General features: G+C 44.8%; 1 protein-coding gene across 1 annotated transcript in view; it reads left to right on the top strand.

Moving 5' to 3' along the window:
• The window catches only part of Hivep2 (HIVEP zinc finger 2), a 197,575-nt gene that overhangs the window by 37,776 nt on the left and 147,251 nt on the right, over window positions 1-12,548 (top strand). The window contains exon 2 of the mRNA XM_032894967.1: window positions 3,464-3,538. The gene's annotated coding sequence lies outside the window, so the exon portion shown is untranslated. The remainder of the gene's footprint in view (window positions 1-3,463; window positions 3,539-12,548) is intronic.

Raw genomic sequence — 12,548 nt, 5'->3', positions numbered from 1 at the left:
TCACCTCACCAGCAGTACTGTGGGATACAGAAACGACCTGCTATGGACCAGTTTGATTTAAAAAATTCCCTTCTATATGCTAGTCTTTGCCTACATAGGTACCTTTGAAATAGTTGACTCTTTTTTTTTAAAGGAATTATTTATTTATTTTATATAGATATCTTCAGATAAAACAGAACAGATCCCATTACAGATGATTGCGAGCCACCATGCGGTTGCTGGGATTTGAACTCAGGACCTCTGGAAGAGCAGTCAGTGCTCTTAAACACTGAGCCATCTCTCCAGCCTGAAATAGTTAACTCCTATCTTTAATTACTGTCTTGCTGTTGAAAACATTTCCTTTTTCCTAATTTCTTCATTTTAATGGCCACATTGTGATTGAATAAGAGGACTCTTAGGCCGCTCCCCATGGAACAGGTCTTCCACATTGCAAACTGGTACTGTGATATGCCTTAGCCTTGGTGCTTCTTACTTAGTTTTGTTCCAGCGAAATGGGGAGAGAGAAATCTACAGAAGATGGTTATGACTTACTTTTTAAAAGGCATTGAAAAATGGTAGAACTTTCAAAACAGAAAATAGCCCCAAAAGTCCCCACAACACTGGTTCTCCACCTTCTAGCAAGTTTGGTAATCAGTTATCAGAGTCAGTGAGTGAATGCTGGGAGCCCCTTCATTCCTAGCCTGGCTGGGGACTTCATAAAATGATGTCTTTTTGAGGACAGTGTGACCCAGAAGCTGTGCATTTTACTTCGAATTTCTTGAATGTACTGGGGTCAAGAAAACTCACGAACCCCTGAGCATTGATATCAGACGAGGGCAGAAGTAGTGGCTTTATTGTCCAAGCTCGTTCAAGGGCAAGGACAGATTTGTAGAAAGTATGCACTCTGGCCTGAAGGGGAGTGATTTTCAAATATTGTTTGAAGCATCCTTAGTATGTTGGTGCATGCACAGTGGCTAATAGTCAAAGTTTTAAGTCCTATGTCTAGGTGTACGGTCTTTTAAATTATTTATTATAGTAGAAAAAAAAACATTGGGAAAAGATCTGATTCTTTTTCTTTTTGAAAAAAAATTTTATTAGATATATTTCTTTACTTACATTCCAAATGTTATCCCCATTCCCGGTTTCCCGTCCATAAGCCCCCATCTCGTCCTCTCCCCCTCCCCCATACAGGTATTCCCCCCATACATCCCCCTTACTCCCCCCCCCATATTCCCTTGGCAGGACCAAGGGCTTCCCCTTCCACTGCTGCCCCAACAAGGCTATTCTCTGCTACATATGCAGTTGGAGCCCTGGGCCAGTCCATGTAGAGTGAAAAGATCTGATTCTTAAGATCTGATTCTGCTCTCATTGGGATCATTAGAAGTCCTTGGTAACTTTGGCTGCTCACCAATTGGCTAGTCAACCTTGCCTGCTTTCATTGCCGATATCCTGTTTCTTTCCACATATTTATTATTTTATCCACCAGTTTTTCAACGTGTCATGTACTCTCTGCTGCTGTCCATCCGTCAGCCAAAAGATGGGATCAACCATTGTCAAGCAGTGTGGTGCTCTAGCTAGGGTGCTCAGAAGGTCTTGAACCGTCGTCGCGATGTTGGCGGGGTTGTTCCATTGTGGTAGAGTGGGTCTGTTTAAGCGCATCCATTTCAAGTGCGTTGTCTCTGGCAGTGAAGGTAGATATTCTTTCTGTGATGAGAAGAACCTGGGCTACAGCAGGTGAAGGTGTTATTCTGGGCCGTTTCGGAGGCATTAAGATTTAAGAGGAAGCGTGGAACAAACCCCGCCAAATCGCCCTGCAAAGGGCTGGTCTGAAGCTGGGATGGTGGCTTACTGGATAAAGCGATTGCTGCAGAAGCATGAGATTATGAATCCAAATCTCTAGCATTGATATGAAAGCTGGGCACAGAGGCATGCACCTGTGACCCCGGATCTGGTGAAGTGGAGACAGGTGGATCTCTGGGTCCCCTGACCTGCCAGTTCCAGCTAAAACAATGAGGCCAAGTCTGGTCGAAAGACCCTTTTGTCAAAAGAGTTCAAAGTGGAGGGGAAAGAATGGGGGTCCAAGGACCTCATCAAACCAGACACACTCAAAACTAATAGAAACTAAAGAAAAAGAACTTCAGACAAATTTCTCACAAAAAATAATGACTGGAAAAATTTCCTTGAAAAAAACACCAAGGCTTCTGATCAAGAATCTAGGCAAATGGGATCACTGTGGTGGACAAAGGACAAACGGCAGCCCTACAACAGAGAAGTCTTATATCCAAAATATACAAACTCAAAAAGTTAGGCTGGGTGAGCCTATTAAAAATGGGGTATTTATACACCACCTCCAAATACAAAGAACAAAAGGAAGAGAAGAAAAATTGTGGCCTTTGTCCATTGGGATGTGTGATGAGCACATTTAAAAAATTCGGTTGGCTTAAAAGTTGATCCAGTTTTGATTAGGTACTCATTTCAACAGCACACAGAAATGACATACGGATATTACTCACGACTTTATGTGCCACGCGACACGCTCCACCCAAGATTAGGACTGAAGGAACACCCACCAGAGCTTGGGAACCATACTGAAATGCCAGCCTGAGAACGGGACCATACTTCAGAAAATTAAGAGCATGGAACACAAAACAATGCCAAGACAACCAGAGCTGGACTTTGAGGAAGGAACAGTGGCCCCCAGGAGTTTTGGGGGAGGGCGGCAATAAAGTTATGTTTGCCAAATTTGGTGTAGGAAATAAAATACAACCATGAAAAAAAAAAAAAAAAAGTTTTGTTCAAACACATGTGATGTCCCATTGTCATGTTTGTGCCCTGGTGACATCAACCTTGATCACTTGGTTGAAACAGAGGCTGCCCCGTCTTTTTAACTATAAAATTAGTACATTTTTCGTCAAAACTCTGCTTGATTCAGAAAAATTACGTTTTTCTCTCTTGCAGATATGTGGCCTTTATCAGCATATTTTGTTAATTTCAATCTGGATTCAGGAATGTCTGTCATATTCTTTAGGTTATCATCCAATGTCATCACTGTTTATTTTACTACTCTTAAGTATTTCCTTTTCTCTTCCCCCCTTTTCCCTCTTCTCCCTTCTTCCCTCCCCCTTTCTGTCTTTTTCTTTCACACAAGGTTTTTCTGTGTCCTCTGTCTTCCCTGGAACTCTGTATGTAGTACAGATTGTCCTTGAACTCACAGAGCTCCTCCTGCCTCTGCCTCTCAAGCACTGGGTCTGCATCACCGCGCCTGGTGTCCTGAGTTATTTTCTGACGTTTATTTTGGTAGCACCATGGTGCTCCATGTGGCTTGGCCCAGCAGATGTTACCTACGTGTTATTTCTCCTTCCCCCCATGTGTTAATGCTCTCATAGTTCAAACCTTTAGACTGAATGTTTCACCCGTTTTCAATCACATTTTAATGTACGACTTGTAGATGGAGGGGTTATAATGTGAAACTTCTTGTCAGCAGATTGGTGAATTCACCTGAGAAATTGAGACTCAAGATTATGAGAAGTTGTGACTAGGACCAGAAGCAGATGTCCAGGTAGGAAACCCAAACTTGCTTTGCCTAACTCCTTCGAGCTTGTTTTTGCAAAAGTCGGGAGGCTACACCTAAGAAGGATGGATGGTTAGAGGTACTGTTGGTGCAAAGAAATCACTCTGTCTTTTTCAGCTTTTGTTACCCAGCTTCCAAACTGCAGGTCAGTAGCAGAGCTTTGAAACCAGGTCCAAAAGGAACTTGCAGGCATATACGTATATTTGAAAATGTATTCTAGACATGATTTTGATTCTTGAAAAACAGCTGAAAAGCCATTATCACAATAGAAATCGCACTTGTGAGATGTTTGATACGTATCTCACTACACTTATTAAATATGGGTTTATTTGTATTTTCGTTTCTCACACACTTCCCTGGATACTGTTCCATCATGAACACCTGCTAGAAGGGGTGGGGCTGAGGGGGGTTCACGTAACCACGTAGGTGCTCAAGTATTGATATGTGGATGTTAGAAAAGCAGAATCGTTTCACCAGGTGCTTTTATCGTGTTGGTGCTGTGAAGTTAAGAAATATCTCTTCAAGAGAAGAGCTGAGATACAAGAGCAGTTACTGCGACGGTGACTCTCACCTCTGCTGCAGGTGTGTGTAGGTGCGATGACGCTCGGGCTAAACTACAGAGGTTCCAACTCCAGGCCAACATCCAGTCTGTCAGAGGGGATGTGTACACAAATGCATTCAAAGCCTGTTGCTCAGGGTATGTTTGTGGGAAAGAAAGCTGAGGAGTCTGAGTTCTGATCACGTGTGTGTGTGTGTGTGTGTGTGTGTGTGTGAGAGAGAGAGAGAGAGAGAGAGAGAGAGAGAGAGAGAGAGAGAGAGAGAGAGAGACTGAGAGAGAGAGAGAGACAGAGACAGAGAGAGAGACAGAGAGAGACAGAGAGAGAGACAGAGACAGAGAGAGACAGAGAGAGACAGAGAGACAGAGAGAGACAGACAGACAGACAGAGAGAGACAGACAGACAGAGAGACACAGAGAGAGACAGAGAGAGAGAGAGAGAGAGAGAGAGAGAGAGAGAGAGAGAGACAGACAGACAGAGAGAAAGAGAGACAGAGAGACAGAGACAGAGAGAGAGATATGATCAGTCCCGTCTGATAGGAGGCCACGGATTTGTATTAGGGGCTTCACATTTGTAAGCCCAGCCCCTGTTCTTCTGCCTCTTCTCTCTCCAGCAGAGGAGAAGCAAGAAGAGACAGTGCAGGCAGGCTACTGCAAGAAACCCGCTCTTGTTCCCTCTAGTAATGTCAGCAGAGATAGGGCACTGCTTTTCTGGGTGTCTTGGGGGCAGGGCCTCTGGGTGATTTCCAGGGTCATTTTAGAAAGCACCGTGAAATAGTAGCTTTACATCCACAGGGACTGCTGACCACTGCTTTCGGTTTTCTTCTTTGTGACGGGGGCATGCACTGTGGGTGTGATGCCTTTTGCTGAAATGCCAGGTGCCCGTGGAGTGGTGGACTGAGTGTGGCTGCCTGTGCTCTCCTGGCCTTCTGTGGCACTCATTTCTTCTCCTGCTGTTCACCCACTGCGTCTCACAGCCACACCCATCCCCCAGAAGACCCAGCTGCTCTTGCTTCCTTTCTTCCTTTCATCCATCAGGATAGATGGCACGACTCCTTCACTGTCTACCTGTCTATATTCCTATCCTGGGCTGAGAAATAGTAGAGCGCCCTTTGTTTTACTTGATCCAGGACAGGAGAGAGAGGAGGAATATTCTGTTCTCTCTTGGCTGCTTTGAGAATAGTCTTTAACAAGTCGCAGGCTACTTTTGTTCTGTGGAAAACTTGAACTTGAACATCGATTATCATCTCCACTGAGTACAGGGGTTAGGGATGAAAAAGAACATCTTATTCTATACATATTATACCCCCTCCACCCCACAAGATAACCATGCTATGTGGCTTAGGTTGAACTGGAATTTGAAATCCTCCTGCCTCGGCATTCCAAATGCTAGGACTGAGTACAACCACTCCAAGCCTTAGATAGATCTTTGCTCTTTTCCAGTCCTCTGGCCAGAGTCATACATGGTTCCAGGGGTAGAAGGAGCTGAAGTGAGGCTGAAAGGGGTAAGAGCATGCTCTGTGGATACTTGTGCAAGAGCCAAATGTTGTTTGCACATCTTACTTGAAGATGCTTGCTAACAGATTCACAGAGTTGTGAATTAGCATTATTTATGTTGTGGATGTTCTTGTTGGACTTAACTTTAAAAAGAGATGAGAAATGTGGACAGGTCTCAAGTGTAGAGTTACCTAGAACCATGTGAACGCAGAGTGTGTCTTGGAATGAAGAAACAATGCATTTCCTCAGCCAGCTGCCTTATGAGAGGGCTTGAAGTTTGACTGAGAGATCCTACTTCCACATGCGCACAGCTGAAACCGTGCCCACATGTAAACATGCACACACACATACAAACACGCTTAGTACATGCACGTACACATGAAGTGAAGAAGGAAGCGACAGGCATGGTGGCATATATCTGTAATCTCTCCACCATGGAGGGGGAATTTCTGAAGCTCAATGGCCAACTGGTCTTGATCAATTGTGAGCTCTGGGTTCCACAAGAGATTCTGCCTCAAAAGTCAGGTGGAGAGCAATAGAGGAAGACATGTAGCACCAATCTGTGGCCTCTCTGTGTGTGTACACACATGTGCATACATACATGAGCATGTATACACGGTTACAGTACACATACGGATAAATGAAAAAGAAATTTGCTGCAACCGGCTATTCATGCATTCATAATTGGTTTCATTTATTAATTGTTCGAGTATTTTTGGTTAGCTCTTGTGTGCTGGCCAAGGCATGCAAAAAAGACACATATACCCCCTCCCCCAAATACACGCCCCAAGACCTAATGTACAGTGAGAACTGCACACTACATAAACAAGTAAAAAACACAACAACAACCCCTACTACATTATGAAGCTGTCTGTATGAGGTTCAAAGCCTCCACTAAGCCTAGCTGTGCCGTGAAAGGAGCAATATCTTCGCTTCGCTTGAGGGATTTGACAGGGGCATAAATGCCTGAGTTGCATCTTGCAGGATGGGTGGGAATTTGATAGCAGGAGAAGGGCGTTCTAGGGGTGCAGAGCCTTGGCACACAAAGCAGTGAGGCAGAGAAAAAAACAGCAGGCATTTCCCAGGGCGAGCAGCACACTGGCAAATGTTTGGAATGCAGGGTGGATGGAGGAGGAATGGAGTCCCAAGGGGAGAGTCTCCAGGGAGAGCTTGGCTGGGGCTCTGTCCGTCAGGGTATGCCGAATGGTAGGTGTGATCTCCGTCCCGTAGTTAAGGGGACGTGCTCGGATTGGGATTTTATAGTGAGTCTGAATGGCCATCATGAGAACACAAGTTAGATGAATTCAGCAGTGTCTGCACTTAGATTTGAGAGACACAGCATTCCAGCCATTAAGATTGCCCTCCAAAGAAAGTCAGAACTTAAGGCCTGGACTAATGATGTGGTGCGGAGGATAGTGTATACGGGATGACTTGTCGAGCATAGGAGACAGCACTGGCTGACTGAGCTGAGGTAGTGTGGAGAGGATGAACCAAGAGCCCCAGGACTGCAGCTTGGGTAACTGGGAAGTGCAGGGGTGAGACTGAGGAAGACCGGCAGGCCTTTGACGAAAACCATGTTGTACATTTGGTAAATCTAGGGTTCCCAACTGTGGAAATGTGTGGCTTTGCATGACAAATGACATGATTTTCTACTTTGCTTCTCCAACTTTATGTGTCCCCCCCCCGTGTGTGTTTGTGTGTGTGTGTGTTTGTGTGTTGTGTGTCTGTGTGTGTGTGTACGTACCTATGGTTATCGGTCAGGTCTGATAAGAAGCCACAGATGCATTAGGGTCTTTCGCATTTGCAAGCCCAGCCAATGTCTTCAGCGCCCACTGATTCTTGTTCTCCAATGTGGGGGTGATGGGTGATACTGACGTGCGGGCTGCTTGTGAGAGGTGAAAGTGGCTGTTTCTACGAATTTCTGGACTCAAAGCCAGTTGTTCCTCTAATAGCCGGTTTATTCTTACCACACCGTCTTTACAAGCTCAACAGAGAGGCTGAAAACACAAATTCCACAAGAGAACGAAAGAGAACAGAACTGGCCAGGGGCAGGGCTACTGGAGACTCATCCACTCCCTCACCAGGATGTGTTGAGAGCAGGTTAGTGTAAGACAACGGAGACGTCGTCCTTGGCCACAGAGTCTTAGTGTCTCGCTGTGCAGGACAGGGCTAGAATCAAGGAGTTCTAAAGAGATGATCTGGACAAATCATATTTAGCACCCACCTCTGTGTGTGTGTGTGTGTGTGTGTGTGTGTGTGTGTGTGTGTGTGTGTGTAATAGAACATGGACAGAAAGGAATGTAAAACATTGTGCAAATTGAGCATCAGGTCTACCACAGTCTATAATGTGCTCATCCTTCTAAGTGCACTCTTTTGCCCCATTTTGCCTCTGTAGAGCATCCTGACTTTTCACACTGCCTGTCTGGTTCCGCCTGTTTCTGTAATTGAGAGCTATGAGGTCACACGTTCTGCTTTTGTGTGCATCTGGCTTATTTCACTCAGTCTATGTTAATGAGATTAATTCATGCTGTATGTACCAGCCATTTTTCCCCATGGCGGTGTGGAATTCCATTGTATGAATGTTCTTTAGCCATTTTACCACCCATGAGTTTGGGTACTTTGTACACTATCGGTAAGTACTTCTGTGGACACCATAATACACATCTGTAGGGTATAGTCCAGGGGCGGGCTCATTGCACCAAGAACTTCTGTGTATAAATTCTAGTATCTCCTTCCACTTGCCTTTTTCAAAGGTGAGTACCTTTTGGGAATACATGTAGGATCCAGTTGCCCCACTGTGGTGTAGTACTTCTGGCTATCTAATTATTATATATAAGCATGATCTTGGAGATTTTCATTTGTCTTGTGGTTTATGAAGTTGGGCCCTTTTCATGCTTACTTTACTATTGGCTGCTCTGTTTTATAATGAGCCCATTGAAGTATTTGCCACTTTTCCTATCGGTCTTTCTTCCTTTTAAAGCATCACTATTAAACAAGAGAAATGTCATGGAAGATCTGCCAAGAACTGGGATTTCGATGTAACAGAGCTATGCCTTATGCCCCACTGAATGTTGGTTTTGAATGTTTGTCTATGCAAAGGAGGAGTGAGATGCTAGACAGTGGGAGAGTTGGGAGGCAGAAAACACTTACACATAGACGTGAACCCTTTTATACGTGCTGACAAGGGGGAATGGTGATCAAAGAGGGACAGTTAGAAAAAGTTAGGAAGTAAGGAAAAAGGTGAGAACCAACTAAGCAGAATCCTGGAATAGCCACTGATCTTAGAGACAGAAGCTGTGCTGTTGTACTTGTACTAATTGTCAAGCTCTCTGACAAAACGTAGATTTGGGGGTTTGGCCCTGCTTATGATGTGGGCATTGTCCTAGACACAACTTTGAGAAGCCTGCTTTGGAGCACCGTGCTTTGGAAGAGAGCGGCAGGGTTGGGTACCAGGAACCAACAACATTTTGACTAAGGAACAAATGAAATGAGAAAGAAAAATAGGTTAAAGATAAAGGGGAGACAACAAGATCAGGAGGATAATAAAATAATTAAGAATCCAAGGCCTGGGAGATGTCCCTTCACAGTTCTTCTTTGTAAAATGGAAATTTCAGTGCATGCTAAATGGACATCAAATGATTTTAAGTCAACTTGTGACGACCAGCACCAAGGCTGCAAGGTTGCACCTGGTCAAAATAAAGTGCAGCCGTTCGTTGACAAGGTAAACGGGCTACAAAGCCAAAGTTTTCGTTATTGAAAGCAAAACTTTAGTTTTTATTGTTTTCCACCACTTGTTCACTTGTTATCCTATAACAAGTGTACTCCATGGAGTAAGGTAGTTGAACGCAGTTACATTGGGTTGCTTTATAAACTTTACAATATTGAACTGTGACTGACCAAACCACCATCAGATTCTGTGACTTTTAAGCCTGTTGCTGGGGTATCGTGAAGATTCAGTGGGGCCTGAGTGAGGGCAATGTCTGATATTCAGTCAATGGGGACAGGTTGGTAGGACAGTTATGAACATATACTCTGAATGCCACCAAGTTCCAACCACAACCCCACTGCTCACCAGGTATACCCCGGGGAAGGTTAAACTTGAGTCAGTTTTCTCCTCTGTAAAATAAGAGAAGCACCAGTGCCTACCTGGATGTGTTCCTGAGATAACCTCGTAAGAGTAAAATTCTTGGGATAGCACAGACTATAGTGTGGGCACTCAGTCTTATCCTGAAACATAGCTAATACCGTCATATCCTCTGTTAAAGGTGCATACAGTTTTAAATAGACTATTCAAGGTTGGAGTGTGTGTGTGTGTGTGTGTAAAATGTAATTTTGTTAAGTTATAGTTTGTTTGAGCGTTATTCAGTTAAGATCACTAGCCACTTATGCTTTTGTGCATAAACTGCTCTGTGCTGTAACAATGCTTAACACACGCTTCTCCTCTCCTGAATGCTCAAACTTTGGGACGGGATGGGATCCTATCTGTTTCCACCTGGGTAATACTTGGGCTATGCTGAGAAATAGCTGGGAAATAACACATTGCACCTGAAAGAATGCTGCTGCCTTGTCCAGAGCCGCAGGCACTGAAATGAATGGGGCAGATGAGTAGATATCAGGAAACCCAGCATTCAAGGGATGATGCTAGCCCTGATTACATGGGTTGTATTCAACTTACCTCAGACATAGCTGATTTCCTCACCTGAGAACCAGGCTCGCCGCTCCCTTCCTGAGGTGTCGGGAAGATTAAATCAACAAATATCTGTAGAGATGCTTTATGACCCGTGAGATGCCGCACATCTGTGCTGTTTGGCATGATTTATGTGATCATCCGTGGCGTGGCTGAAGACTGATGGCTCGGCAATGAGCACTTATTTATAATAATGTAATTTTAATAGGATTACAGGGAACCATATTCTCTGTAGAGTAACCTCCAGTCTGATAATGGATGGTTAAGTTCCTGCAGAGATCAGACCAAAAGGAAAAAAAAATACCATGGCTTGGAGTAGAGCTTGGAAGGGGCTGAGCTAAGGGCACAGTTGCAGTAGACGTGGGCACTGAGGGTCACTCTGTAGCTCCCTTCCCCAAGCCCTTACTCCATTCATACTCCAACTGTTAGCTCAGGCTTTGAAGTCAGACTCACGTTAAGATCCCTGCTCTGCCCTCTGCTAGACAAGACTTACCAACACCTCTGGGCTTCAGTTCTCTCCTCTCCAGAAGAGAGTCGGGCAATTCTCAGTGTTAGAGATGACACTGTAAAAGTTTCTCCACAAGTAGCAGTTTCCTCCTGATTCCTCCTGGTCAGATCTCAAGACCAATGGACTCCCACACCTGGTGAGTGGGAATATGGAGAGCCCAGGTATCGCAACGCATTCACGAAGGGGATTCTGTGTGCCAGGCTCCAGTCCAAAGCATGTCACGTATATTGATCTCACCGAGACTCTAAAATGTAGCTGATGCCCTTTGGTGGCAGCCATCCCTACTGAACTTCTATCCACAGTGCCACCTTGCTAAGGCCACCAGCAGGTTATAGTCTTTGCAATTTATGACTCGGTATCTTTCCCTTGTTCCTGGATTATTCCTGCATCCCTCTGGTCAGTATAGGGATATGGGAAGGGAGATGAACGGACGGATTGATTGTTTTACAAGAATTGTTTGTCCGAGTGGGTGTATCTGCTGTTGGAATCAGTGCTGTTTCTGTTGAGATTTATTATTCGGAAATATCATACATTTACACAATGTATCTTAATCATATCTCCCCCCACTCCCTCCCTCCAACCCACCCCAAACCACCTCCTAATACATCTGCATCCCGATGTAACATACCATTAACAAACAACAAACAAGCCGCCACATCCCATTAGTGCTATCCAAGTGTGCACGAGTATGGAGTTAGTCGCTGGGGGGCATGGACAGTGCTAGCTCTAACCACCTCCTAACTAAAGCAAAGCCACCCTCCCGGCCATCACCTGCCAATAAAAGGTAACAACTTGTGGAGGAGGGGCTTGTTTGCTTGTTGCTTTGTTTTCATGTTTTACTTCCAGGTCACAGGTCATCATTGAGGAACTCAGGCTTGGCACTAAGGGGAAACAGAGCAGTGGACGAACATTGCTTTTCGCCTCGCTTAGCTTGCTTTCTTGATCAACGTAGGTGCACTTGCCCAGGGCCAGCACCAGGAACCGTAGTTGGGGGTGGGGTGGGGTGCTTCTCACATCAAGTATCAATCAAGAAAATATGCCCCCCCCTTATACCATGTGTTTACAGACAATCTGATGGAGACAATTCCTAAATGTAGGTTCCTTCTTCCCAGGTGACTCTAGCCTGAGTCAAGTTGACAAAACAAATGTCACACACACACACACACACACACACACACACACACACACACGAATGAAAAAATAAAAAACCAAAACACCAGCACAGCTATCCGGGTAAGGGTTGGTGCCTGGGAAGCCTCTACTCCATGCTAGAAATTTTAACTGATTTGATCTGGTGTGGGTCTTGTATAGGTAACTGTGTCCGCTGTGTTCATGTGTAACAGCCATGTCATGCAAGTTTTGAGCTTGTAATGAACTCTCACTGAACTTCGCTTTCTTTTGTCAGTGCAGTAATTATACTTGTTATGAAAACCGTGGGGCCAATCCTGGCACCGTTTCCAGCTCTAATCTCCTGCCCCTTCCTCCCTGTTTAAGTAGTAGGCTTTTGCTGAGGACGAAGCCTGGGTCATAGCTTGCCATCTGTTTACATTTTAAGTCAGTAGAATCCCTTCCTATTTAGCCTTTTCACAGTTCAAAACAGTGATGCTTCTCCACGAGATGACTAATCAATCCCTTTCAGAGGGCATGAGGATCTTCAGTCCATACCTTCACATTTATCTGCTCTTTGGTGTTAGGTGCTGCTTTTAATGAGGTAGGGCTTATCCCGTCTGTCTTGTCATCGTTTTGCATC

Source organism: Rattus rattus, chromosome 2 (genome assembly GCF_011064425.1).
Source record: "Rattus rattus isolate New Zealand chromosome 2, Rrattus_CSIRO_v1, whole genome shotgun sequence".
Lineage (NCBI taxonomy): Eukaryota > Metazoa > Chordata > Mammalia > Rodentia > Muridae > Rattus > Rattus rattus.
The sequence above is the reverse complement of the archived record's forward strand: the minus strand, read 5'-3'. Positions and strand labels throughout refer to the sequence as shown.